At 41.3% G+C, this 27,006-nt stretch overlaps 1 protein-coding gene across 2 annotated transcripts in view; it reads left to right on the top strand.

The window, feature by feature from the left end:
• The first annotated feature begins 13,072 nt into the window (after window positions 1-13,072).
• BMPR1A (bone morphogenetic protein receptor type 1A) overlaps window positions 13,073-27,006 on the top strand; it is an 81,212-nt gene continuing 67,278 nt past the window's right edge. For both annotated transcript variants that reach the window (XM_031602458.2, XM_031602457.2), the window contains exon 1: window positions 13,073-13,252. The gene's annotated coding sequence lies outside the window, so the exon portion shown is untranslated. The remainder of the gene's footprint in view (window positions 13,253-27,006) is intronic.

The raw sequence follows: 27,006 nt of genomic DNA, 5'->3' as shown, positions 1-27,006 counted from the left end.
AGGTGGGAACCCATTTCTGGATTTTTAACACTGATTAACAATGAAGACACATTTCTATCTAGTACAGCTAGAAAGTGGGAGATAGCTTGCAAATGTCGCCAAATCTATCCCACATACATAGAAAAAAGGCACCTTTATTTCTCCTGTAGAATGTAATCAATCAATGTTTTATCAGTGTAAATGAATGTTGATAAAAATTCATTGGGCAGCACAACACCACAGACAGATGCTTTTTATTGTTTTCCTCAGTTTAAATATAATGCGTTCTGCATCGTAGCATTTGCCATCGTAGGACAGCAGGCCTTGACATTTCATCATAGTCCTATTTTTAAATATTTTATAAAAAAACTTCGAAGTTGCTCAAACATTTATAAAACTGTTCTTTTTGTTTGGTTGGTTTGATTTTTTTTGAAAGCAATACTTGTAGTACTAGCAGTGATTTTGAATTCCTAATTTTAAATATCTATTTGTATTGGAGGCAGCAGTTCTGTTGAATAGAAAATGGAGTTAAAATGGAAAGCCTAATCAATGTTCAAGTTTTATTAATTTGCTTAAATGAAAATTATTATGATTGTGTATTGACAGCTTGCAGTACTGACAGTTTTTAATTAGTATTTCTGAGGGTGAGAATGAGTTCTGTGGGCCACATTCTGGTGCTATCTGCACACTACTGTACCTTGTGTTTTGAGTAACCGGGAATGACTTGGCGTTGTCTGTCTTTTCCTTCCTATAGGTAATGCCAATTCTGAGAACATAGGTGTGTCTTTTTAGTGATGAAAAGCTATCCAAAGCTGTGGGGAGAAGCGCGGGGAGGAGGAAATAAAAGAAAAGGGGGGTTAATATGTGAGTTAAATTAGCTGCAGGCAGTCCACATCTTGGAAGAAAATAACAACCATAACTGCCTGTGGCAGTTCAGACATGTATGACCTGTGTTTGTTCAGCAGGTATCTTAGTTCTCACTGATCTTGGCAGGGATCTGATCTGAGTGCTTACAGGGTCAGATTTTGAATGCATTAGTTATTCTATAACACTACTTCATTATATGCAAAGCTTTTTTTTTTTTTTTTTTTTCTATAGGAAACAAATTTTCTGTTTTCAGTCAGTGCTGGGCTGATGTAAACATAGTTCCATTAATTACAAAACCCAGGTATTTGGCTCATGATATTCTCCAGAGGAATAAACTATAATCATGGAAGTTAAATACATTTTTACACATTTTTGATTCATTAAATACCTTTTTATAAGAGTGAGACAATTTTATATTTCCTTTTAATTTTTAAATGCATTGAAGATGCTCCTTGGGCAGACTTCTGTGTTACCCACTGACTGGGACTAGTCTCTTACTGTCAAGATCAGACTCTCCAAACAGGGAGTCTGTCTCCTTGGCACAACACAGACTGCTAGAGCATGTGACACCTCGGTAGAATGTCATGATCTAATCTATGTATTTATGTGTGTCTCTCCCTCCCTCTCCACCTTCTCTGTTCCTAAGAGCTCCCTCTTTGCTGGTACTATGAAGGATACAGCATTTTAGGAGATGGTCAGAGATGATTGGCTGCAGCGTAACCAGGGGTGTACAGTCTGTGCAAAGAATGTGATAGGCAGCCAGGCTGGAGCTGCTTCTTTCTTCTCCATATTCACAAGGGACCCCAAGATTGCCAGATGAAGTTGCTAAGGACTTCCCATCAGGAGCTCAGGTGGACAAGTATGGGATGTGGGAGGACTTCCATCAGGGGTCTCGGTGTGAGCAGGGGAAGAGAGGTTTGCATCAAAGAGGGCAGAGCACCTGCAGCATCCAGAATTTGGGGGGCTTGAGGGCCTCTGGTATTGTGTAGAAGGGTGAAGCACTGGGGAGGCAGGGGAAGCTGGGGCTGGGGGAAGGAGAGGAGCTAGGCAAGGCCAGTTGCACTAAGTTGATGTATTAGATACTTCGGTTGAGGCAGAGGGGGCAAGCAGAGAATAGCCAGCCTTGCTATGGTCAAGGAAAGGGCTTGGCGCAGGAAATTGGGGTACAAAGAGCTGACAATAGTCCCAAGATATAGTATGAATGTATACAGAATGAGTGAGCAAGGAAGATCCAGGATCCTATCTAGTAGAAGTCAACGCTGCAGAAGGGTGAATGCAACATACATTAGGTATAGCTGAGCTAGCTTGTGCAGTGGCAACTGTGAAAATGCAGCAGTAGAGATTTCAGTGGGAGCTGTACTAACTTGAAGGGGTCCTGAAAGTTTCCTTGGACAGGTAATCTGCACTGTAACACATGCCCTGACTCCAGCTGGTGTCTGAGCAAGTGAGATTAAAACTAGTTTACATATCAGTTTATGAGGTACAGTGATATCTCTGAGTGAAAAACAGAGATACCCTGAGGATTATCATGTAATAAATTTCCTGTTTTGACTTGTGCTGCTTCATAATATGGTCCAAAAGTAGGGAATCCACTTACCTGCCCTTACATAATTTTTGCACATATCTGAACCAGAAATTTGTGAATGGTAATGTAGAATTTTAACTTTCACGGGGATAGAATCCCACGTAACTGCTGATACTCTTCTGCCATATGTCACCTTTGTGATATGGAGGAAAAGATGCATAGTTATATGATTCAGAACAGGGCCCTTCAACTATCACTGAACATAAATGCTATACAAAAATAGTGTTTGCAGGATGAATAATGTGCACTTGTTTATGTTTTATGTCTTGTAACAGATGCCTGGGATAAGTCATAAGTTCCTCTAAATATTTATATGAATTAACATGGGACTTTACGTAATAAAACAAAGATCCTGTACCTCTGAATGACCAAATAAGAATGCCGGTATTTTATCTAATAAGGTGTTCAGCATCTTTTCAGTCAATGGCTTTGAAAATGACCTTAATGCTTTTTCTCTTTTTCCACTCTTTTTGCATAAGAGAGTAAAGATTACCAAAGAAGGCTTTGTTTTTATTATCTGAAAAGAAAACCACTGATCAGACTTATTTTTTCTAGGTTAATTTGTAATGTACTGGATTCACATATTGCAACTTTAAACGAGGAAAAATATTTTACTTTGGTCCTTCAGTGGTCAGTACTTTGGGTGAAATGTTTTCTTAAAGACATATTTATGTTTAATAATGTGAACATCCACAGCACTGAACACACTCGTTAGTGTCTAATGCTGGGAATGCTAGTGTTTATTTGTAATACTTGTCTCCAGGTAGCAGATATTAATTTGTTTAGTATTTACAAACATCAGAATTTGAAACTGAGTGATTTCTTGTCTGCAGTGATCATAGAAGCCTAGGTTTTATAATATATTTACATGTTGACTTGATGCCACAAGTGCCCTTGCTTTTAGCTACATATTTTTCTGAAGTTCTTAGTTAGTTCAGGTCAGAATGCAGCATGGTTTATGAGGTGTGAGTAACTGTACCTTGCATGGATTACCTGTGCCAACATGGATAAAACAGTCCAGTAATAAAATGAATGTACAAATACACTTAAAGCTTTACAATTTGGACATATTTGTTAATATGGCATGTGAACAGCTGACAGCATACACAAGCTTGTATTCTCTACTTCAAACCTGAAAATAAAATTAGAAGCGTTGGTTTCAACCTTGTTGTGTATCAGTCTTGAATGTTTTATTTGCTAAATTGTGCTATTTTAAACAAACGTTAGTATGCTTAAAAGATGCAGTGTACTAAGAGTACATGTTGTAACTTAGCAAGACTTGTATACTCAGAGACCTTATCGTGTCAACAAATGCTGTTTATAGCAAGTTTACAAGGAATGGGTAAATTCTGTCTTGGGTTACGTGGATGAATCTGAGAACGAAGTTTGATTGCATGAGTTCTGGTGGATGTTTTTCCATTTCTTAGCAGAAGTGACTTTAAATAGTATACAAAGTGTTCTAAATGTTCTCGTTGAACTCTAGTGCCAAGAAAGTCCTTCCAAATGAAAGGGTATCTTCATATAGCAGCATGACTTATTAAAACAGCCATTTTGTGCATTCCTAATCCACACCCCTCAGGCATGCAGTATTTTAAAAGATACAACTAATTACATGAAACATAATTAAGAATTTAGATAATAAATGGACAAACTTGGCTTTAGATGGCATTACAAAGTACAGTATCAGGAATTGCAAATTTGTGAACTTTGGTTTTATTTTACAGCCCTAATTTGTTTACAGTGTGCATAAGGAAAAACACAATTCAGAAGAATGAACAGAATGTACGCAGATTGCTGTTAATTTTGAATTGCTCTTTTTCCAGATTGCCTGTGCTGACCTTTAAACTTTGCACTAGACAGTTGTACCATGATCCCTGGAGAGCTGAGCAGTACTGGGGGGAAGCATAGAGGTACAACACTCTGCCAGTTAATAGGGTGCAGAAAGTGAATAGAGCAAAGTTCATTAGAGAAACACATGGTGCAAAACAGCTTGATAAGCGTTGCGTTAAGAGGTTCTTCGTAGAAGAGAGGAGATCATTATTTGCTCTGAAGAAAATGGTGATTTCAAGACTATAGGCTTTGGCGTTGCTTTTTCCCCTAATCGTGAATCTTAAATTCTGCCAGTTTCTGTTGATTAAAAAAGAAAGGAATGCGTGAATAAGATTGCCGAAGCCATTATTGAATACACAAAGAAATGCTTTGTTCTCTCAGCCAAATTGCAGAGTTATGGATGAGATTCAGATTATATTCAAGCACAGATTTTGTGCTGTATGCATATAAAAAGCTGTTAAAAATACAGTTTCTTCTCTCTTAGGAAGACTTTATCAAAGTATAGCAGTAACAAATGTGTGTCGTATTAATAAGCACTGTTGGGCTGATTTGCAAGACTTTTTTTGTGTAAAAAGAATAACTTAAATTATTTTTTTCACCTCAAAAATAACCTTTTGAACAAAACTTGTTTGTTCCTTTAAAAGTTTACACATTTTAGCTGTGAGGAAATAATAAATATGCATATAATAGAATGTATAAAATATTTTATAGATGAATTATCTTATTACTTCAGAATTAAGATTACTTTCCTTAATGACAAAGATGATCAGGAAATTTTGCTTCTGCTTAGTTTTACCATGTGCAGCGTTAATGAAACAGAGCTCAGGTCTTTCTGAGTTAATTCAGAAGGGACTTTATGAATGAAGTCCTTTCAATATTTGTGTAATGTATACATGTTTATACCAGAAAGCTAGGGGGCTTGCTGTTCTTCTGGAATGTTTTATTCTTACAGTGCATTATAGCAGACACTCTGGATTTTTAGAAAGCTTAATATCTATATTTATAATCTCAGAGGCTCGCATTTGAGAAGAAATAATTATTTACAGGATTTATTAATTTTACGATATAATAATACATAGACTGCAATGATAATGTTGGGACCAAGGTTTAGCTTGGTTTAAAGAAATGTTAATCATGATGGAACACGACAATAGAATCATAGAATAGAATCATAGAATTGCTCCGGTTGGAAAAGATCTTAAAGATCATCAAGTCCAACCACAGCCTAACCACTCTACCCTAACTCTAACAACCCCCCACTAAATCATGTCCCTGAGCACCACATCCACCTCCCTGGTAAGTCTATTCCAGTGCTTAACAACTCTTTCTGTAAAGAAGTTTTTCCTGATATCCAACCTAAACCTCCCCCGGTACAACTTGAGGCCATTAAGGTAGTGTAATAAGCATTAAACTGAGCGTACTCAGAGGTTTCGTTTCTGTTATCAGTTATTTGTGACTTACAGGAGAGCTTCTCTTTATTTGTCATAGTATGGAAGATGTGGGAAGACAAAGAAGGGAGCATTTTCAAAAATTTGGCTTCGTATAAAAAAACCCCAACACTTCAGACCACAAAACTTTGTTTCCGCATTATAAACAAAGACCAACCATATTATTTCCCAACCAAATACTGTTCTGCACTACCTAATGCCACTGGTAGGCCTGCATCTTTGATAAGCTATTTTCTTCCTGGATATTCCTCCCTGTGCTGATTCTGAGGATGTCGTAAATTTGCCTATGCTTTCTGCATGTGGGGAAGCCTGAACTGAGTTACTGTTACACATGTTTATAAGCTGTGTAATACTGTGGGGTAGTAAGCAAAATGTGCTGTGAAGCTAGTGTGGGTGTACTCAGCCTATTGCATCCTGGAAATAACAGCTTTACTGAGATTTCTTGTGAATGCACGATATATATAGTACTTATTGAAAGTTTCTGTTCTACCGGATATATGTTAAGCAATGTCTTTGCTACACTGCATGCACTTCTGGGCAAAAAGTCCTTGCAGGAAGTGTGCAAGAACCTCCTTTGTCAGAGAGGTTCAGGTTTTAGCTATCTCATCAAACACTGCATACCTGTATCTAAACTCTTCTGGAATACTGACAGAGCACAGTTAGCCTTTGAGACTGTATTCCCAGTGCCAGCTGCTGCAGCAAGGAAAACAGAACAGAGCTGTAAATTATAGGGATGACGATTTTCTGCCGTCTGTATTATGTACGCCAGTTTTAGGAATGGCAGCTTTTGCGAGTTGCCTTTCTTCTGTTACTCCAGTGTGACCCCACTAGCCTGAATTCAAATTTGCAAATATTTTGGTTCATTTGGCAGAAATTATTAGTGCTCATGTAGAAGGACTCTGCTTGTCACTTACTCCCCATGTCACTTACTCAGCTTTTTGTTACACATCTTATGGATTTGAAAGAGTTTTGTGTTGTAATTACACTTATGCACACAACATGGAGATTAAGGTTGGGAGGAACATCCAGAAAGATTGAATTCTTCATAGCGTATACAAAGCGTATTTCCCACATTTTCTAGATTTACCTGGCTGTTGGTTGATGGAAACTTCATTGTTTTCCTAAACAGTCTCAAAAGCTGTTGTCTGTTCAGAAGCTCCTTCAAAAGAAAAGGGTCATTGTTATTAAAAAGTGGATATCAAAGTCTGGGGGCAGTATATCCTCACGGTCCAGATTTCCATTATTTAGTCCAACTTCAAACAGATTTTTGCTCCTACGCACTTTTTGACATAAAAATGCAAAAAAATGCCTAACAAAATGCTGAGATGTTACTAATCCTCCCTAACTCTGGTTAAGACTCCTCATCCCCCTCCTGCTTAGGGAACTGTACTGGTGCAAAAAGATTAAAAATTACATTGCTGTGTGCCGGCTTCAGAGAATCTAGCCACAAATACCTGAGGTAAGAAGATTTTACTCAGCCTGCTAAAGAACAGTGGTGAAGTGTTCTGCCTTCCTCTGATCTAATGTCATTAAATAAATAATAGAACAATCCTTAAGCCAAATATTTATTTTAGACTTTGCGTTATTAAGTTCAACTACTTAGAAGTGAGCAATTGCTATCAAAGATGGCATGTGAAAACAGTAAAATGAGATATAAATGTAGGAGTGTGAAAATGCAGAGAGAAAGTACCGTTAGCATTATAATTAACCACAAAATTTACCCTTCCTTTATTCGTCACAGGAAAAGTCATTGTAACTTTATTAATGGTGAAAGGTTCAGTCATAGTTCTTCCTAAGGAAATAGGAGCAGTGTATCAGGATATCCTTCTTCCGCCCCAGAGTACCAATACTTTCAATTTTATATACAACGGAAGTAATTAATTGTAGCACAAAGAAGCACAGCTGTGTTTCCTGATGGTCACACATGCAAAAGCTGCTATTGTTCAGCATTTTGAATATGTACACTGAGAACCGTTCAACTTCTTTGAATACTTTATACTTTGGGTAGCAGCTTTTGAATTTATAATAGCATTTTAATATGCTACTATCTGAGATCCGATCCTGCATCCCTAATCAGGTAATTTTTGCTGATGTCAGTGGGAGTTGAAACTGAATTAGGCATAGCTGCCAAATCCAGAGATTTGCAGGCGAAGGCCATTTCTCTTCGGAAGCAAGGGAAGTTATTGATTATTTATCAGGATTTGCTTTCAGCTGCATGTGTTTTTTGAGCTTATTCAAGTTCCAGTACATATGCAAGTAACTTTAAGACAGAGAGAGAAAAGATTTCTTATTGTGCCCTTCATTACACATTTTCAAACATGTTGGTTGACTGCTGTGACTGAAATATGAGCATATCCTTTTTCTTTTCCATTTAATAGACCTATATTATATTGTTTGCTCTAGAGAATGAAAAAAGAGGTGAATATTTTGCTCCATTTCTTATCTAACAGCAGTGCATTCATGGTTAAAGATATGATTACACTGAGGGAAAAAAAATAGGATTTGATTAATTAAAATTATTCGGTTCATTTGTTTTGTATGAGATTCAGATCTATTTTGTTCTAACAACCTTGGAAGAACACCGCATCTTCCATCTTGTAAATGTCCCTCTTTATAAATCTTGACAGTGCCCACCAGAGCTGCCAGCAACAAAGCTGCCCGAATCCACTCCTCTTGAGAATAAGGCTATTGCACATATCGACAGATTTTTTTTTTTTCTCTGTATTATGAAGAGTTCTCTTTGTTTAGCAGCAGACTGGAAAACATTTCCTATTTCAGCATTCAGTTTCTGTTGCTGAAAAGGACAGTCAGTTGTCAAGAAGTGAATTATTTATTAAAAAGGTTGGAAGGGATGAAGCCTCCACATCAAGAAGGAGAAAAGTTAAGACGTGGTTTGGGATCTAAGGATTACCCAAGCTTGTAAAAGAAATTAATAAATCTCACTTGTAATAAAAAGTGGAGGAACAGAAATAAACGTTAGTGTATTACAAATATTCTAAGAGTGAAGCTGATAATTAAAACTTCCTTGTAGATCATTGGGCGCTGCAGAATGATAGTTAATTCAAACTATCAATTTTAAAACAGCAGTAGAGTCTAACCCTAAATACTTAATCTCGTTAGAGCAAATGAAGACTTCATAGATTTTATTTGATGCATCTAGGGAAATCGTATTACTGAGTCTCCAGCAAACTGATGTGAACAAAGTGCCCAGGTGAAGCTCCTGCTGAGCCTACAAATACTCTTTTTCTGTAAGACTTTTTATGTTCTTGCTACCCTACCTTGGCTTTAATATACATATACATATATATTTGAAATATTTCTTGTATTTATAAGGAAAGTTCTCTCACAGTTTATTACGGTCTGGTGAAAAGAGTGGACTATGCTTTTTGTACACAGGAGTCCATTACAAATCGGAATGTAAAAAGCTCAACAAGGCATAGAAAGAAAAACCAAACAAACAACAAAGAAAAAGCAAACAGAAAAGGCAATAGGAAATTTGATTCTTGACTGGCAAAATGTTTCCTAAAGCCCTTGTGGAGTCAGGCATAGTTCCCCCATTCCTGCAGCCCTTGGCAAGACACAGTTGTGGTCCCTACTACACGGCTTATTTAGGAATCTGTTCAGCTCCTGCAGCAGCTGCCTAAGTCATATAGCCTTTATATCATCCTTCCTTGCTGTTCACTAGCACGAGGCTAAAGAAGCTGGACTGCAGAAACAAGAAATAACACCAGAATACACCAAATGCTGCAGCTGCAGGAATGGTTTCCTGTTTCCTCCTGCCTGTGTTCTGCACATTGAGCTGCTGTTCTCTGGAGTGTCTCCATGGTGCTCTGCAGTCCTGCACTGCACTCAGTTGCACATCGTGCTTTTTGGGCTGAAGGTTGGCTGAGGCTTGCAATGCTGAAAAATACCTCTGCGTTTTTACTATCAATGCTTCATTTGTAGATCTTAAAAAAAACCAACAACAACATCAACAAAACCTTCCCTCACAGATTTGATTCTACCTTATTGAATTAACCAAGATTACATTTGAAACACTTAATAAGATCGGTATCATTTCTAACTAACAGACAGTTCCAATGAATTTATAATCAAAAGAATGTGTTTTCAAGTACAATAGTTCTGAAGAAAAAGACAAGAATTAATGTAAATAAAATGAAAGGAATGTGTCCCCAACTAAAGGGTAATATTTGTTTAATATGTAACATGGAATATTCACTTTGGTAACAGAAACAGTGAGGCGCTCATCTAATTGTAAATGGTTTTCAAAATCATATTTGGATCACAGATTTTACACATACGAATTTTAGAGACTGAAGGGAAGAGGAATCTACAAAGATTAAGTCCTATCAGATGGATGACCTTCTACCTATGCATACCTCTCCTAAACATAAGTTTAGGATTCGCAGTTCCCCAGAGATTCCAAGAACTAGTAAGAAATTCCTGGACAGGAAATGACAAAAGAAAGCAGCTGCAAGACTACCCGATTCACGATTTAATATTTTTTTAATACAGCTTTCTTCATCATGACACTCTTGAACTGCTCTTTCTGTATTTTATGCTAGGCTTCCACGCCCCATCTTGGTTAAGTGGAGAATTAATGTACGTTTATTTTCAAATTCAGACTACAGTGTCTCTGAGTGTTGCTGTATTACCAGGACAAATACCTCATGTTACTAAAACCTGACGTGTCCAAGCTTTTGCAGATTGCTAAATCCTGACCAGGTGAGATGTCTGTTACTGATAACTAGCTCACGGGAACACTACCTCTTTCTGAGTGCCTATCACCTAAAGTGTTCATCTTTGATTTAAACAGGTATCGCTACCTTTCTTGCAAGGTAAACAAGGCAAGTCGAAACAAAACGGGTTCGATTCTTTCTGAGGTTAAACTTCCACAGTTACTTTCATTAAGGGAAATTCAGCACATAAAGAAAATGCTCCCATCATGCCGCATTGTCTCACACATTAGCATTGGTCAACAAACTCCTTCTCACATACAGACTGCTCTATGAATGTGAACAAGGAGTTCTAGTCTAATCATATAGTTTTCATACTTTCAATGTTAATCCATGTCTCAAAAAAAGTTTATAACTTATGAAATTGAAGCCATACGGTATATACTGTATGTTTAGAAAAGTACAGTACTGTCCATGTGATGTTTCATCAGACAACCAGCACAATACTGAGATGCAAATACCCTTCGAGGTTGCTATGATTCATCATTTTAGATCAAGATTAAGTTGTTTTTTGCAGGCCTAATATTATTAAAATGTAGTTTATTTTTACTGAATTTATTTTGTGATTAAGACTAGTATTTACACAGCCTGATGCTCCTTATTTATGCTGTGAATAGGCACATTGGCAGGGTAGAGCAAACCAAATCCTCAGCAACACAATTTCTGATGTGACAGGGACTATTGCCTGAGATATATTCAGTGCCCAACTGCTTTAAAAAGTACCAGCTAAGAGAGCAGTTTCTGTGATTACTTACAGGAAATTCAGTGAAAACAGTTGATCTATTTCATAAGTGAGCTCAAAAACAAATTTTGAGGCTACTGGCTTTTGCTGAATTCAGGCATGATGGATTTAAATCACTATTCGACATCTGGAAAATGCAGGACTGTATTACCACACGGATTATTACTGAAAGAGATGCTAGCTCTAACAGCTTTGGTTCTGCTTGGGAGCACACACATGCATGTTGCATTCTTCTTCCATATTGAGCGTCTATTCTGCTGCTATAATCTGATAGTAGACAGAGTGGAGGAACAGCAGACTCATATTTTCCTTTGAAATTATAAACATAAGCATACAAGTTCTGTATTGCTTGGCATGAGCACTGTGATTTTGTCTTTCTTGGCTGTCTTTGTCTTGGACACTGACATTTTTTTCTGGCTCATCGGAAAAAAATTTTCTACAAGTCTAGTAATGCAAGTCCTACATTTTTTAATGCCTTTCTCTGTAGTATCTGGCCACCTACACTTACTAGGTGTGCCTTTAATTGCCTATGTTTTAAAGGAATCTGCAAAGCAGATAGGTTTGAATGTACTTCCCCTTTTGTTTTACTATATGGGATAGAATGCAAGCTAAGCAGTTGCCTAACAATGCACGTGTACAACACATGTAAACTATATTACAGAGCCAATGCACTCATCTTACACACAAATGGGACGACATAAACTCTATATGACGCTGGCAGACAAAAATGGAGCTGGACTGTGAAGAGGTCAGCACAAAGAGCAAAGCAGGGTTTCCCACATCATACGTGCATGTGGCTAAGTGAGATTTCTTCCCAATTGGTTACTCTCTAAAAACAGCTTATCTGTAGGCAGGCAGATGGCCTAAGGGTTGTCTTGGTCAATAGCAAAGGGAAAGCCAGCAGGTTTGCGTGGTCTTCGTTTCCCCCTGTGGTTGGCCCTGTGTACAAAGTTCTTGGTGCAGAGCTGTGTAATGGGACCACGTCGACATCGGAGTTGCTGCCACTCTGCTGAGGGAAAGGTCCGGCTGCTCGTCCCATGGCACAGTGCTACCAGCGCTCCTTCTGCACTGCTGCTGGCAGACAGACAGACAGACAAATTGTTACTTTGGTAATGCGTCCTAATGACGAGGAGCTTGGAAGTGCAATGCAAATCACGGCCTTTAGCAGTCTTATCGGTGAGCAGAGAAGCCGGTTGCAGAAGTTACGACGTATTCCAATCTAACTAGCCAGCTTTGTTTATTTAAACAGGAAATGGAAAAAAAGCAAACGAACAATTCTGTTCACTGCAGTGGCACTCGCATCGCTCATAAGGCACTGGGACGTCAAGCTTTTCAGGACTATTCTTCCACAGAGCTTAAGGACCGGTGTGAGGCCCCCACTTTTCCACGGGCAGCCGCCACCCTCACCCCTCACGCCGCCTCCCCAGCGCTCCCGGCCGCGCTGCCCCTCACAGCTCCGCCGCGCCCTCGCGCCTCTCTGGCGCCTCCTACAGGAGCTGCGGCGCCTACGTCAGCGGGAAAGCCCTTCTCGACGGCCCTTTGGCGGAGCCTCAGGCGGCGGCTGGCCGCGGCTGCGCTACGGCCCGTGAAGGGAGCTACGGGGAGGAGAAGCGGCCAACTTTTTCCCGCGGTGCCCCGCCAGCCCTCCCGCCCGCGGCGCGTGTCGACGCGATGGCGGTGGAAGCGGGAGGGCTCTGAGGGGCGGCCCGGCGCCTCTCGACGGCGGCCGCCGGCGCCGCCTCCGCCGAGCGCGCGCCCGCGCTCTCCCCTCCCTCCGCCGTGCGCGCGGCCGGGCTCGGCGGGTGCCGTGATTGGAATCCGGCTCCGGCCCGCCCCGCCCGCTCCGCAGGGACGCGCCGGGCGTCGGGAGCGCCTGCCGGGGAGCGAGCCTGCGCCGAGCCGCCCCGCCCCGCCCCGCCCTCCCCCTCCCGGCGCTCGGCCGCCTTCGCTCCCGTCTCCCAGGAGCCGTCGGGGTCCCGGGCGCGGCCTGCGTAACGCAGCGGGAGCGGCTCCCTCCTGCTTCGTCTTCTCTCCCGCCGCAGAGGATGAGGAGCCCCCCGGAGCGGTGAGTGCGGGGTCGGGCGGGCCGGCCGGGCGGTGAGGAGCGCGGCGGTCCCGCTTCCACCCCCTCTCAGCCCCGCGGGGCTCCGAGCGCCGGGCCCTCGTCCCGCTCTCCCCGTCGGACGCGGGCTGGGGCCGCCTGCCCGAGGCTCTCCGACCCGGCCGCTCGCCCCGCGGGTCGGGCCGGTGCTCGGAGACCCGTCGGCGGGCGAAGCGCGGGGGCTCCCGGGGCCGCCGGCTTCCTGCGTGGGCACGGGGCCGCCTGCGGGGCCGGGCAGGCCCGGCGCACGCCGCTCTGTCTGGCCGCCTTCTCCCTCCCCCTGCGTCTGCGCCCGCGGTGTTGTAATTCCAGGCGCGGTGCCGAGCCGGCGGCGGAGCGGGGCCTGCGAGCGGCTCCGGGAGGCCGCGGGGGGCGGCACGGCACCGCACGGCTCCGCACGCCTGCGGAGTGGGGACCCGCCGCTGCTGGGCGGGAGCGTCCGCTGCCCGGTTCCGGTTACACGCGGCGTTCTCGTACCTGGTGACGAGATGTCCCGAAGAGGCTGAAAAACTCGAATGGCTTTTCGTCGGCCTTTCATCTTCTGTCCGGCTACGAGTGAGCTCGGCGTCGAGGTGCGGTGGGAGGCTGTCGCGCGTCCGCGAAGCCGTCGTCTGGGCTGTTGTGGGGAAGGCTGTACGATGGGGAGCCTTCCAGGTGCGGGCTGGTTGTGTTTGGGATTCGTGTTTTGCGTGCCGTGAGGACGGGTAACAATTTGGTGGATTCCATATGCAGTCAGCTCCTGGGTGCCTGCCCTCTGTGGGAGTGGAGCAGCTCCTTCTGTGATGGCTGGGCTGGAACTGTTCCCTGACTCGCAGTAGCACCTCATCCTGGAATAAGGAGCTGCACGAGATCGGTTGATATTCAGATTCCTTCTTCCATCCCGTAGTTAGTAAGACCCTCGCATTGTGGCATTTTGTAGCAGCCCGAAAAGAAAACACTTGAATACTTGTTGATAATGTGTATCCTTTGTGTCTTTACTCTTGTTACTTTCTTATAGATCTTTCGAGGCATGTAGTTTGTTGTGTCGTAGGGTCTGGGTGGTTTCTGTATGGACACATGCATGCCCTGCAGGCTCTGAGTTCGGAGTTCTGTCAGAGATCTCACTGCATAGCCGTGATCTTCAGCTGCCTCTTCTCTATTTATCCCCTTGGCCTCTCTTTTCTCTGAATTCATGAGGGCTTATTGGAATTTTTCTCTTTAAAATGAAAAAGAAGGCCCCTCTGGATGTCACTGGGCCCAGCCCCTGCCCAAAGCAGGGAGGTGGGATGTTGGTAAATGGCTAGCAAGAAGTAACATAGAACTTGGAATCCACCAGTCAAAGTTCCCTAGTCACCTGACGGTTCCCTAGTCAAAATGTGGGGTCCAGATTCTGGTGTTTTTGACACTGCTCATCAAGATGGTTGCAGTGGGAACTGTGAGCTTTGTAGAGAGAAACAAACATACTCAATACAATTGAGTAAGTGGTGTATGTGCTTTTTCTGGGTGCCAAAATTTGGCAACTGGGGGTCTAAAGCATACTTAATGTAAGTAGTCATTAACCTTATTCTATACAGCAGTTGGCATACTTTTTGAGCTACTCAAAGTTAGGGTTATTAAATCTCATCTAGTTTTAAATGTGGTGCTTTTCAAATGTGCAGTAAGCAGTCTGCTAGCTTCCTTTAGAGAGGACATATGTTTCCCATAGATGAGCGTTACTGTGATATGAGTTGTCACGAAGCATTGGACTGCAAGGGGAAAAGCATTTTGAAGAAACAATAAATAGTTTTGTCTACTTCCTGGAGTCCTGAAAAGCAAGAAGTAGGTGGGTGGCTTAGGTTTTTATTTATTTTCCCCTTGGTTTAAAGGTAGGAATGACAACAGTGTTGTATTTATTCTCCATGAGGCAATTGGGACACAATGTGACTATGCAGTGATAATTAAAAAATAATTAAAAAGAAAACAAAAACCTAAGGAAGGACTTGTTAAATATTCACTAACATAAATTTTGGAGTGAGAAACCAGGAAAGGCTATGTTCACAGCTTACAAGAAATTGTTTTGAAAATAGCAGTGTTAAACAAAGCTGAATTAATAGAATCTTTCTTACGTTGCTCATCAGTCAGCGTAACTAAGAACTTCTACAGCTTCACAGAGCAGAATGGGGCCCACATATGTAACAGATGTGTCATGAATGTTTGAATAAGTCCCCTTTATTAAAGTGATCAAAGAAGAGATAGTGGTGCTTGCAGTAATTTTGACTTGGCCAAGCTTTCAAAAGCATCAAACTCGCCTTTGACTGAGACCTTAAAAGCAAGAAACCAACAGAAAAAAGCCAATCACTCTGTTTCTCTTTTGTTTGTCATTGTGGATGGCAACTTCTGTCATGAGGACAGTATCTTTTTCCAGTACAGGTAAATAACTGATACACAGAGCTTCTGTAGCTTTGGTAAGTGGCTGGAAGGCATGGATGGGTGAACAGCCAAGATGGCATATGTAAGGGCACGTACTACAGATGTATTTCTCCCTTGCTTTTGTCAAGCATCAGATCTTTCTGTCTCTGTGAGGTTTTTGGTTCCTTGTTTGAAGGGGGAGGAGGGAACAGAGCATGTCTACAGTGCCTGGGTTTTGCTTCACATACCTTAATATTTTCTGTAAATAAATCACGTAAGTATTGCAGTAATGTTAAGATATGTCACTTCAGAGCTGTTGTATGTAGGCACTGATGGAGTGCTTAGAGCCTTATTTCACACATTAATTTTCCACAAATGTATGTGAGGGTGGGGGGCAGTGTATGTGCTTCATTTTGACAGCAGGCTTGCCTGTAGCAGCTGATGATTTAGTGCCTTTTCTTTCTTGAACAAGAGCTGCAAAAATCTTCTGCAGTTGCTCCACCAAACCCTTGCTGATTATTCCTAGTCATGGTGATGTCATGGAGTTTCTGTGCTTTCTAAAACATTTAGTACTTTAAAGGCAAAGCAAGGAATTTCTGTCTCTCGTTCTCGTAGTCACTTAAAAGTCACAGTGAAGTCTAGATCAGTTGATTTTTCTAAGGAATAGCTATTTTATTTACCCCCCCAAAGAAGTTTAAAACAACAACCACACCATGCGATATTCAACCCACTGTACTGAATCATTTAAAAATCATCTGTGAGCTGTAATACATGCTCCTTGAAATAGGACAGAAAGTTGAAGTATTCAGCTAATTCATCTTTGTTGCAAAGAAGGCATAACTTTTGCTTTCTTAATATTCTTATTTCTCAGAATAACTATTCTGTGACGGATTCAGTCCAGAAACATACACTCAGTACTTTGTGCTCTAGGCGTGTGTTTTGTGCTTCCCCCAACAAAACAAAGTAATTTTTCTCTTAGTCTTTAATATCAAGAATTTTGTTCTTCTCTAGGGAGGGTGAATGTTAGGTTCCTTTTGTTTTCCTGTGAGGCTGTGTCCTGGCTGAGAGAGTAAGCTGCAGCCTCTGGCTGGTCTGACCACTGTGTGAGATGGGGCTCTCATAACGTTGTGTGGGAATTGCAGAAATGAGAGAATGTTGTAGTTTCCTGTAGTCAGCTTACAACTGAAGTATTTTAAATCAGAGTTTTTGATACATTGTGAGGCTTGAGATCTTCATTTGTGTTACAGCAGAGATGAGATGCGTGAGTTTCTGGTTATGACGCTGTTGTCAACTGTACACAGATGCTGTGGGCAGTATGATTGTTCTTTTTGAGGTCTATGTGTAGTAGATCTAGTCTTTGCCATTTTCCTAGTGGATGCCTTAGAGTCATCCTCCTCTTTCTATTGAGTTCTGTGCATTTCATTCAGCTGTACTATTTCGGAATGAATTGGTAAGTAAAAAATCAAAATAGTTATTAAAGCAGACAGGTGAGTTCTAGTTCATGACTGTGTGAAAATGCACGGGTGGTGTATGCAAAAAGAGAAGCAATGGTGAAGACTTCAAGTCCAGTGTGTTATTTCTATAGAATTTACTGAGGACATGTATTGTTTTGGTGGAATTGATTGACTTGTTGGAGTGCTTTCTTTAAGCTCATTGGTGGGATAGTTTGCCTGTACTGCATTCAGAGGTGTTTGTGTTCCTTCAGATTGAAACCAAGTGTTGTGAATAGCGTGAGGGGTGTGTAACTCATTGGAAGTACTTGAAAAGTTTTCAAGATGACAAAACAGTTCAGGGAGTGTGATCCCCGTGGCCCCTCAAAACAGAGAAAAATATAGTAGTTTAAAATGTGATTATTTATTTTTTTTTAGTCCATAATAGATGGGCTGGTCAATAAAAGAAGAAAAATTAGTATTGCTACTTCAGCTCAGTGGTGCTGTAGCTTAATTTCTATCACATGTTATCAGAGCAACTACGCGTTTTACAACAAATTTGGTACTAGTTCAGATTTCCTCTATGTTTCTTCATACGATTGCTTTGCAAGATGGCTTCAGTCAACTTCCTCAGCTTAAGATGTGGAAGCACCTAGCAATTTTTTGTCTGGATTACCTCAGTGTTCTGCAGAGGGAAAAACATATCAGCCTTGTTGTGTTGTAGCTTATAAAAAATACAAGCAGATGTAGCAGGCGTAAGACAGATATTGAAGGAAGTCTCTGAAGTCATGTACCAGGATTCAGACCTGCTTTGTGGAAGCTCCTTCCTTTTCACCGTTGCAGCTGTTGAAATTTCCTAAGCTTGCTATTCTTGCAGTCTCTTGTCTTAAGAGTGTTAATTATTAACGACTTTTTCTCCAGTTGAGGGGGGGGAAACCATTCACGTGCATTTATACTTCCTTTGTAAGAGCCTGATGCCAGACTATACTGGAAATCAGTGGGCAGAGTCTGAGTTCTGTGGCCCAAAGTCATGCAAGACTTTGCTGCTACAGAAAATTAACGTTCTGCTCACAAAAGATTTGGTGCACTTGGTTAGTGCATTGCATGTTAAAAGAGAATTCCACGCATACAGAAGCAGTGAAAAGGATGATGGAGGATGTAGCCTGGCTTGTAGATTCAGATATTGTTTTCTAGTCCATTTGATTTTTCCCTATTTGTTCAGTTGAAAGTTCAGTCTACAGTGCTGATGCAGAAACACAGACACCGTGTCCCATGGTGTTGTGCAGGAGTATAAGGGTGCTTTGAAAACAGTGTGAACAAGCAACGTGGGTGGAATGTTTTAGCAGGAGAAGTATTGACTGGAATTTGTAATCCCTACTCTTGCAAATGGAAGAGAGGAGAACACTGGGAACGAGTGGTTTGTAGTTGCTAAAGTGGTTGGAAGCACAAAGAAAAACAGAAAGATGTGTACAATGTGTTGTGTCCTCTCTTGCTGCATATCTTTTTCCTTGAAAGAGAAATACAACTCTTCCAGAATTCTTTGGAGCGTGTTTCAGAAATTCTTTTGTGTCTTTTCTTCCTTGGCCTAAGGAAAAACTGTTCAGAATCAGCTGCTGACCTGGAAAGCTGAGAGTTAATGGCAAGACAGGATAGGGATACTGCACAGGAAGGCTCTGCCTGCTAATTAGGTACAGCCATCCTCAGGCTCAGCACCCAAGACATGGACTATGCTCAATTCAGATCAGTGAATGAATTTTAGTTTGGTAGTGATACTGATCTTTAAGTAATGTCCCTGAAGAAAGGAATTAAAAGCAAAAACTTTCAAGGCAGTTTGAATAAAGCTAGTTCCTGATGTCTCTTCTCTGGGAGGAACCAAGAAGTTAACCTTGCAGAATTAAAAGAATTCTTTTTTGTTTTTATATGTTGACATTTTTCTCATTTTGTTTCCTACGTTTCCTTGATGGTAACAATTTAGTCTATTTTATGAAAGTATCCTATAGAAAATGGTCTCTGGGAATGTTCTGAGGTGTATGCCATTCATTAAGACTGAAGGTAACACCCTTCCTTTTCTAGGCAAATTGTTGTAAGCTTAAAAATGCAATAAATATTGTTAGGTTTTGAAAACACATCTATCAAAGTTGCTGAGCTGAATTTATTGATCCTACTTGGGATCACTATTTTATAATCTGTAGAGTGGACCAAGATTTAAGAACAGTTCTGGTAATGCCCTTATCTCCTACTTTGATTAGCAGAATGAAACTTTTTTTCACCTGTGCTAATTTGTGTTTTCTGATACCACTGGTACATGAATTGATGCTTACTGAAGTAGCTGAAGTTGACAGCCACTGATGGTGGTCTGTGCTGATCTTAATGTTTTATAACACAGAATCACCCTGCTTGGGTTGGCAGGGACCTTGAGGATCATGAATCTCCAACCCCTGTGCCACATGCAGGGCCATCAGGCTTCCCATTTATTACTAGACCAGGCTGCCCAGGGCCCCATCCAAACTGGCTTTGAACACCTCCAGGGACGGGGCATCCACAACCTCTCTGGGGCAGCTGTTCCAGCACCTCACCACTCTCTCTGTAAGGAACTTCCCCCTGACGTCCAACCTAAATCTTCCCTCTGTGGACTATCTTGGGATATGCTGAGATACTTTGTTTGCTTTTTGAATGCAACTCTTTTTAAAAATAGTCAAGAATTTGAATGTTCTACCACTCAAAACTTAGGGCAGAGGGCTATGGTGAAGTGCCAGAACATCCCCATATAGCTGATATTCTTCAGTACCCCATTTTTAAGATTTCATGGAGGGAATGCAGTTAGAGATGTGCCAATTTGGGATATACCAGGAACTGTGAAATAAAACTTGACCCAGACAGGACAGTTTATATTCAAGCCCAGTTCTCTGTTGAACTGTCTTTGTTCCTCCCCGACCATGCTTTGCTCCCCCACCTCTTCAAATTCACAAGTTTTTAAATGTAGAGATGTTTCTAATTTAGGAAATTATTTTGGTGTAATGAACTAAAACAGAAAAGAGGGGACAGAACTTAAGGAGGTCAAAAAACAGATGGAAATAGAAAATCTGAAAACATCTAGTTCAAAAAAAAAAAAAATTCCCTTGAAATAATGGAATCTAAATGCTGAAATTATACATCTGTTTGGCAGCTGTGCATTCCTTAGCCTGGGGTTCTGCTGCAGAAATGGCGTTACTAAACTTTAAGAAAAGATTTCAAATGCAATTGTATAATATTTATGCCTCTTTGTAATACTTTAGGTAATAGTCCTAGAAATCTGCAGGAAACAGAGGTGGAGGAAAGAGAGGGCAAGCTGATGTAAGAATGGCCTTCTTTAGCAGTAAGCATCCGTAGCATTTATACTTGTTACTGGGTGAAATTCTATCAGCTCCTTTCTCACTGTTTTTTCATGAGTATCTTTTCATTTCTGCTGAGTTTTATTAATCAGAAGGTGAGTTGGTCACGGGGGAAAGAATAACCAAATAATAGTGCTTGTATATGAAACGACAGTGTGCTACTAAGAGAGGAACATGAAAAGCCCAGCCTCGAGTGTTTTGTTCCCAACAATGGCCAGCATTACCATTCTGGAGAGGAGCGTGAGAGTCTGTAGCAGGCAGCTGTGGAATTACACCACTTTGTGGCAGCTTCTTCCTGAATCCCAACAACCAGAAGCTAGCTGGGATATTAAATCCTTGTGTATGCATCCACAGCATGTTTCTGTACAGTATTAGAAGGAGTTTTGCCTGAAATTGAAAATGTCTTCATCAGCTATTAAGCAAGATGTTAAATTATACATTTTGTATTTTCCTTGGTGGTTTTTTTTTTCTTTGTACTGTTCTGATGATGGTATTAATCAGTTCTGTGTTTATATTGAAATGACTTATATTAGAGCAGGTCTGTGAGCATAGATTAGTTTGTATTCTGTTATGGAAACTGTTGGTTTATGGATTTTTTTTTTAATACAAGAGCCTGTGATTTTGTTCTGTAAAAAGATAAGTGAGAATTCTTGTTTGAAAGAATTCTGGCCAAAATTTAAAAATTGGATGTGATGCATCATGATGTAAATGTTATGAGTTTTTGTTTTGTTTCTTTGTTCTTCTGTTTTTTAGAAATTTGAAAACAGTTTTCAAAGGGTTTCTGGTTTTGGAGGTTGGTTTTTTAGTAAGATAATTTTGTGTATTTGGAAAAACTAAAAGTAAAGTGCAGAAAGTAACATCAAGGGGGAAGAACTAGGGAAGGGGGGGAAATCTTTGGGTGAGCTGCAAATGCAGGTGGCGAAGTCTTCTGAGGATATAAAAGCAGAAATAGGGCTTGGGGCAAGGAGTTTCAGGTAAAAGGAGACAAGGCAGTGGAATAGCAGCATGGGAAGGAAGGTTGGATAGGTTTGAGCTCAGCAACACAGTAGAGGTGAGGTATACAGAGAAATGGGGCGCTAGGATTCTTCTTTCATAAGCCGTTCCCCAGAAGACTTCCTTCAGCAGAGACCCATCTATCTCCTTTCCCCGAACAGAGCTGCGTAGCACCTCTTGAACTGTACTTTTCTCAAGCAAGCATCCCCATGTTGTCATTTCTGATTATTCCCCCCAGCACGTGCGACTTCATAGCGTGAATCGAAGTTTCCAGCCAGTTTTGTCAGTAAGATGTTTCCCCCCACACAGTGTATTACTTTCCTGTACATACTTTGACTTGATTGTGCGTCGTATACAGCAAACAAACTGGAGCAACTAAAGGTGTATGTGCTGCCTAATGGCTACAATCTCAGTGACATCCAAAAGATTTTACTGCAGATAGATAGGTGATAGATCTGGTGTGCTGCAGGCTCTTCAAGAGGTACAGGCTGGGGTGCTGCCTTGCTTCTTGGAGAGCAATGGGAATGTGGAGCTCTGCCTTGGGATGGTTAAGTCGTAGTTCATAGAGAGTGAGTGGGTCAGGATTAGCAGGCAGGTCAGCATAGGTGGTGTTGGTGAGCATCTGGTAGCCTTCCATGATGAAGCAACTAGCTCTGTGGATGGCAGGGAGCAGTAAATATCGTTGATCTTGTCGTCAGTAAAGCTATTGACAGTGTCTCTTCTGGTATCTCCATAGACAAACTTAAAGTGTGGATGAGACAGACAATAGAATGGCCTCTAAACTGCCATATTTACATGATTCTGATGAGCAGCATGAAGTCCAACTGGAGAGGTCAGTGCCAGGTCCCAATACAGTGTGATACCTTTGGTAATGATAACTGCATGTTATTGGGAGAGGGACAGAGTGCACCCTCAGCAAGGCTGTGGGAGGGTTTGGTAGGTCACACAGTTTGTGCTGTCATGCAGAGGGATCTGGGCAGGCTGGAGAAACGAGCAGAGAGGAGACTCCTGTGAAGCTGAACAAAGGGAAATGCAAAGCCCTGCACTTGGGGAGGAATAATCATGTGTACTGGCTCAGGATAGGGTCTGACTGCCTGGAGAGCAGCTTTGCAGAAAAAGCCCTGGTAGTCCTGTTCAACGAGTTGAACTTGAGCCAGCAATGCACCCTTGCAGTAAAGTAGGTGAATGGTATCTTGGGCTGTGTTTGGAAGAGTGTTGCCAGCAAGTCAAAGGAGGTGATTAATCCCTTTTCAGCACTGGTCTGGAACACTGTGACCTGTTCTGGTTCACCAGTACGAGATGGGTATGAATGTCCAGAGAAGGGCTACGATGATATCAAAGGACTGGAGGAGCTGTAATATGAGGAGGGGCTGAGAGAGCTGGCACTTGAGCCCAGAAAAAAGAGCTCAGGGATTTCTCATCAATGTGTAGAAGTTCCTGATGGAAGAGCAGAACAGAGACTGCACCAGTGTGTTCAGTGACTGGGCGAGAAGTAATGGGTACAAAATGAAATAAAACGAATGCTATTTAAGCATAAGAAGCACCCTTTTGCCTTTTATTTTTAATTTATTTAGAAACTGTTGATGTTCAAACAATGGAACAGATTTGCCCTGAGAAGCTGAGTAGTTTCTGATGTTAGAGATACCCAGAATGTGACTGAACACAACTCAGGGCTGCATGGAGGTTCCTGCTTTGAGCACCAGGCAGTCTGCATGGCTGCTCTGCACCTCATCTATTCTGTGCTTTTGAAAATCTAGTGTTGGTTGGTATTAATTTACTGAAACTTAATCTAGATAAATCCAGGCATTTTGTTACATTTTGTTCCTTATCCCCTTGGCATTTCTTCTGAATTTCTTCTGAACATTCTTTCATCTTACTCTATTTTTTTTCTTGCCTACTCTCATGTCAACTGCGAATTTTGTTGGTTTGTTTTAACCAGTTGGGTAAGGGAGCCATGTCTCAAATCCTGTGACTATTTTATCATGTGAACAGATCCACCGGCTCCTCCCTCTGCATCTTCTGTACCAGCTGCATTTTAGATGCAAGTTGAGTCTAGGTACTGTTCATGCTTGGTTACTCTGCTGAGCTGGTTGGGACTCACAGCCCTTCCTTTGCCATTTGCTCAGGCTTAGAAGATAGTTGAGCAGGCTGCTAGCGTAGAAATAGGTATTTTTTTTCTCCCATCCTGTTGCAGAGTCGCTAGGTTTCAGCATTTTTGCTTTCATTCTTTAGTATTCTAACTATTGCTAAATAATCTCCAGTATGTTTTTTGTTGGTTTTGTTAGCATTTGTATTTATTTTTTCTTAAGAGCCAGCTAGCTTACTTGTCTGCTGCTGAGTATTAGCCAGGTGGTGGAATGCATTATTTGTCAGATAAATTACCGGGGTCAAGAGTTTAAGGAGAATCAATACCAATTTGCTTTCTCCTCACTTTACTATTTTAAATCTGTTGTCTCTGATAAAGTGACCACAGAAGACATGATGGTAATACTGAGTATTGCAGGCCGTCAAGCATAACTGCTGGATGCAGTCAAATGGTGTAATAAGCTATAAAGTGTGTGCATAGGTATTACATGTATGCATGCAGAATGGGGACGAGGTATTGCAGTTTTATAAGCGAAGGTCATATCTCACTTGTTAGACCTTCGAAGGAATGACATGATTGGGTAGCAGTGATCTTGTTCATTAAGTCATTGTGAAGTTATGAAATATTCATCGTGGCCTCAGGAGGGTGGCGAAAAGTGTCCACCAAAAAAACCCCTAACATTTCTTCAATATGAGGGGATAATTCTAACACGTGCAAATAATTTATTAAAATTAAAGGGGAAAAAACAGCAACAACAACAAAATTGCAGTGAACACTGCAATGGAAAGGTACTAACAGCCTTGCATTTTGTGTGCTTAGAAACACTTTGGAAGGTGGAGTAGATAATAAAGAAACAGAGGATACAGGTGGTGTAGACTGACTGTAGTGCTACTGAATATCTGGATGATGGAATATCAGTTGAGATACAGTAAGTGCTAAGTAACAATTTAGGGGGAAAATAGTTAAAAAGTCTAACGTAGGTATCAATGCTCTGGAGGATTTTGGATAGTTTTCCAAGGAGCTCTTCATTGTGAAGCTTCAACTTTAGATCACAAATATCTGCTTAGAATTTGTTTTACTCCCTTCTATCCAGTGCTAGTAATTGTGGCCAGGTGGAAGGTTGGATTTGTTTGCTAATCTGACTGAAAACCAACCCTATGAAAAAGACCTTAATTTCTCCCTCCAGCTCACCAGGAGACCAGATGTGAAGTAATGGGGGAGGAGGGGCAGCACTTCCATTCTAGCAAACAGTGCAGTCTTAAATAAGTTTAAGTCAATTTTGAAGCAGCATTTTATACTGTCATTATAAGTCTTTAAAAAAAAAAAAAATGTGATTATACAGCTGTGCACGTTGATTGTACATAAACATGCATATTATGTAATTCTGGTAACACAATTTCAACAATCTCATTAAAACAAGAAGGTTGGTCTTTTTTTTCCTTCCCCCAGCATTACTAATGGGATGCAGTTCTAAATAGGCTTGTGTTTCTCATGGCCAGGAAAGAAAAACAACTGTGAGGGCAACGTGATGGTAATCTATCAAACCTGAAATGAAATTAAGAAATTGATAGGAAATAATTTTTCACCACCATTTTTTTCTTTTCCACAATATAAGGGGAGGCAGGTGGTTTCCTACCCTCCTTACAGTGAGTACTTTAGCTGAAGGATCAAGGCCAGAATATGTGGCTGGGGCCCAAAGTATCTTCCAAGTTGCAGTTGACACAAATTTTTGGAAGGATGTGTCCATTAGTGACAGTAATGTGATAACCTGTAGCCGTTCTTAGGCGCTGCATGGGCAATTCCTAACTGGGGCAGACAGGAAGAAGCTGTTCCTACTTTCTTTCTCTACATGTCTGCTAGCAAGGCGGTGTCCCACGCAGAGAACTCAGCCAGACATCTGGTAGAATCACTATGCTAATTCTTCTGCCTTTTATCACACTAGCGCACACACCCAGTCACGTCAGCTCCTCTGCTGTTATATTCAGGAGTGATTTTCACACCTACTTTTGGTTATATCTCACTGACGTCTGGCTGCCTTGATTGACACATTCATTGGCTTAGGTTTAATGATACGGCCATCAAACATGAAGTAACGTGTTTTTACTGTCTAACTTGTCTTGAGCGTTTTCTGTTCGGGTGTTTTATTTTTCTTAGTGTGGAAAGTCTGATGATATAGTTTCCTAAAGACTGCAGCAATACAGCCAGATAGGCTTCCATTGATGTCTGCAATGAAAATCTGCTAGACGAATAAATAACAAGCAGACCGAGGGCGGCTTGAGATAAGCAAGCCTAACAGCTAGGTGTGCTAGAAAGGCCAGTTCTATGCTCTGTTAACACCACCCATGTGTGTCCTCACCTTTTTCTTTAAAGCAACTCTGGCACTCCTGTGATATCATAGGAAGTTAAATTATGTCTGAACTGATTACTTTTTCTTTTTTTTTTTTTTCCCCATGGGTTTCTGTTTTTTGCTATGGTCGGGTCAGGCCAGTGTTGGCTTGTGGAACAAGATGCCCCTTCCAACTGCAGCTTGGCTGTAGTGTAGGTTGCCTGTGGACAGAGCTGCAGTTTGGGAGTATTACCTGTTTTGGAACACTGCTTTTCATTACCTTAAGTAATAGTCTTCCCGTGTAATCTCTTAATGTACATTAAGTATGTTCTTCCCACACACCCCAAACAAAAATGGGATGAGCAGAAACTTTCCCATCCCTACATCCACCTTGGTTCTTTTCCTTTTGCAGCAGAGTCTTCTGTTACAGTTTTGTTAAATGTTTCTGTATCTGATGTAGTTTGTGAAATTTGGGATTAGGGCAAATTCCTGATAGCAAAGGCAAGGCACGGGTTTGAGGATTAGATGTTTTGGTGAGGTGGTGGAGTAGATATCACACTGTTTTTGATTTGAAGGCCTTGAGCTGTATTATTTCCTGTGTTAGGACCAGAAGTGTTTGGTAAACTTGTTGCTTCTGATGAGGGGAAAGTCAATATGCACATAGTGTAGAGGCAGTTTGGTAGCAGAAGATGGGAGAGGGAGAGAAAGCTGTGCTTAGAGGAATATGCTGAGAAGTGGGTATGCTGTGAAGGGCAGCAAGGGTGAAACTATACAGGATATGGGGAGAAAGCTGGGCCAGTGACACTGGGAAAAGATATATACCAAAACAAAACATAAATCTGTATGAAAATGAGGCCTTTCCAGGTCTGCTGCTCATCATACAATTTATTGGATGTGTGGTGGATTTTTTTTTTTTCCCTGAACGAAGAGAAAATTTGAGGTGGAAGAACCACTAGAAGTGTAAGAACCAGAAATACCATGAGTGTTTTGTTTCACAGCTAGGGCAAAAGTACTTGAACTAAGTATTTTTTGTTCTGTTTTCTTCAAGTAACCTAGGCTTCAGAAGAGTGAAAACACAATAAAATCTTTATATAGTAAGGACAGATATAACAATGTACTTTCTGTTCCCAAATCCAAAAAATTCT

The sequence above is a fragment of the Phasianus colchicus genome, chromosome 8 (assembly GCF_987193195.1).
Source record: "Phasianus colchicus chromosome 8, bPhaCol1.hap1.1, whole genome shotgun sequence".
In the NCBI taxonomy this organism is placed as follows: Eukaryota; Metazoa; Chordata; class Aves; order Galliformes; family Phasianidae; genus Phasianus; species Phasianus colchicus.
The sequence above is the reverse complement of the archived record's forward strand: the minus strand, read 5'-3'. Positions and strand labels throughout refer to the sequence as shown.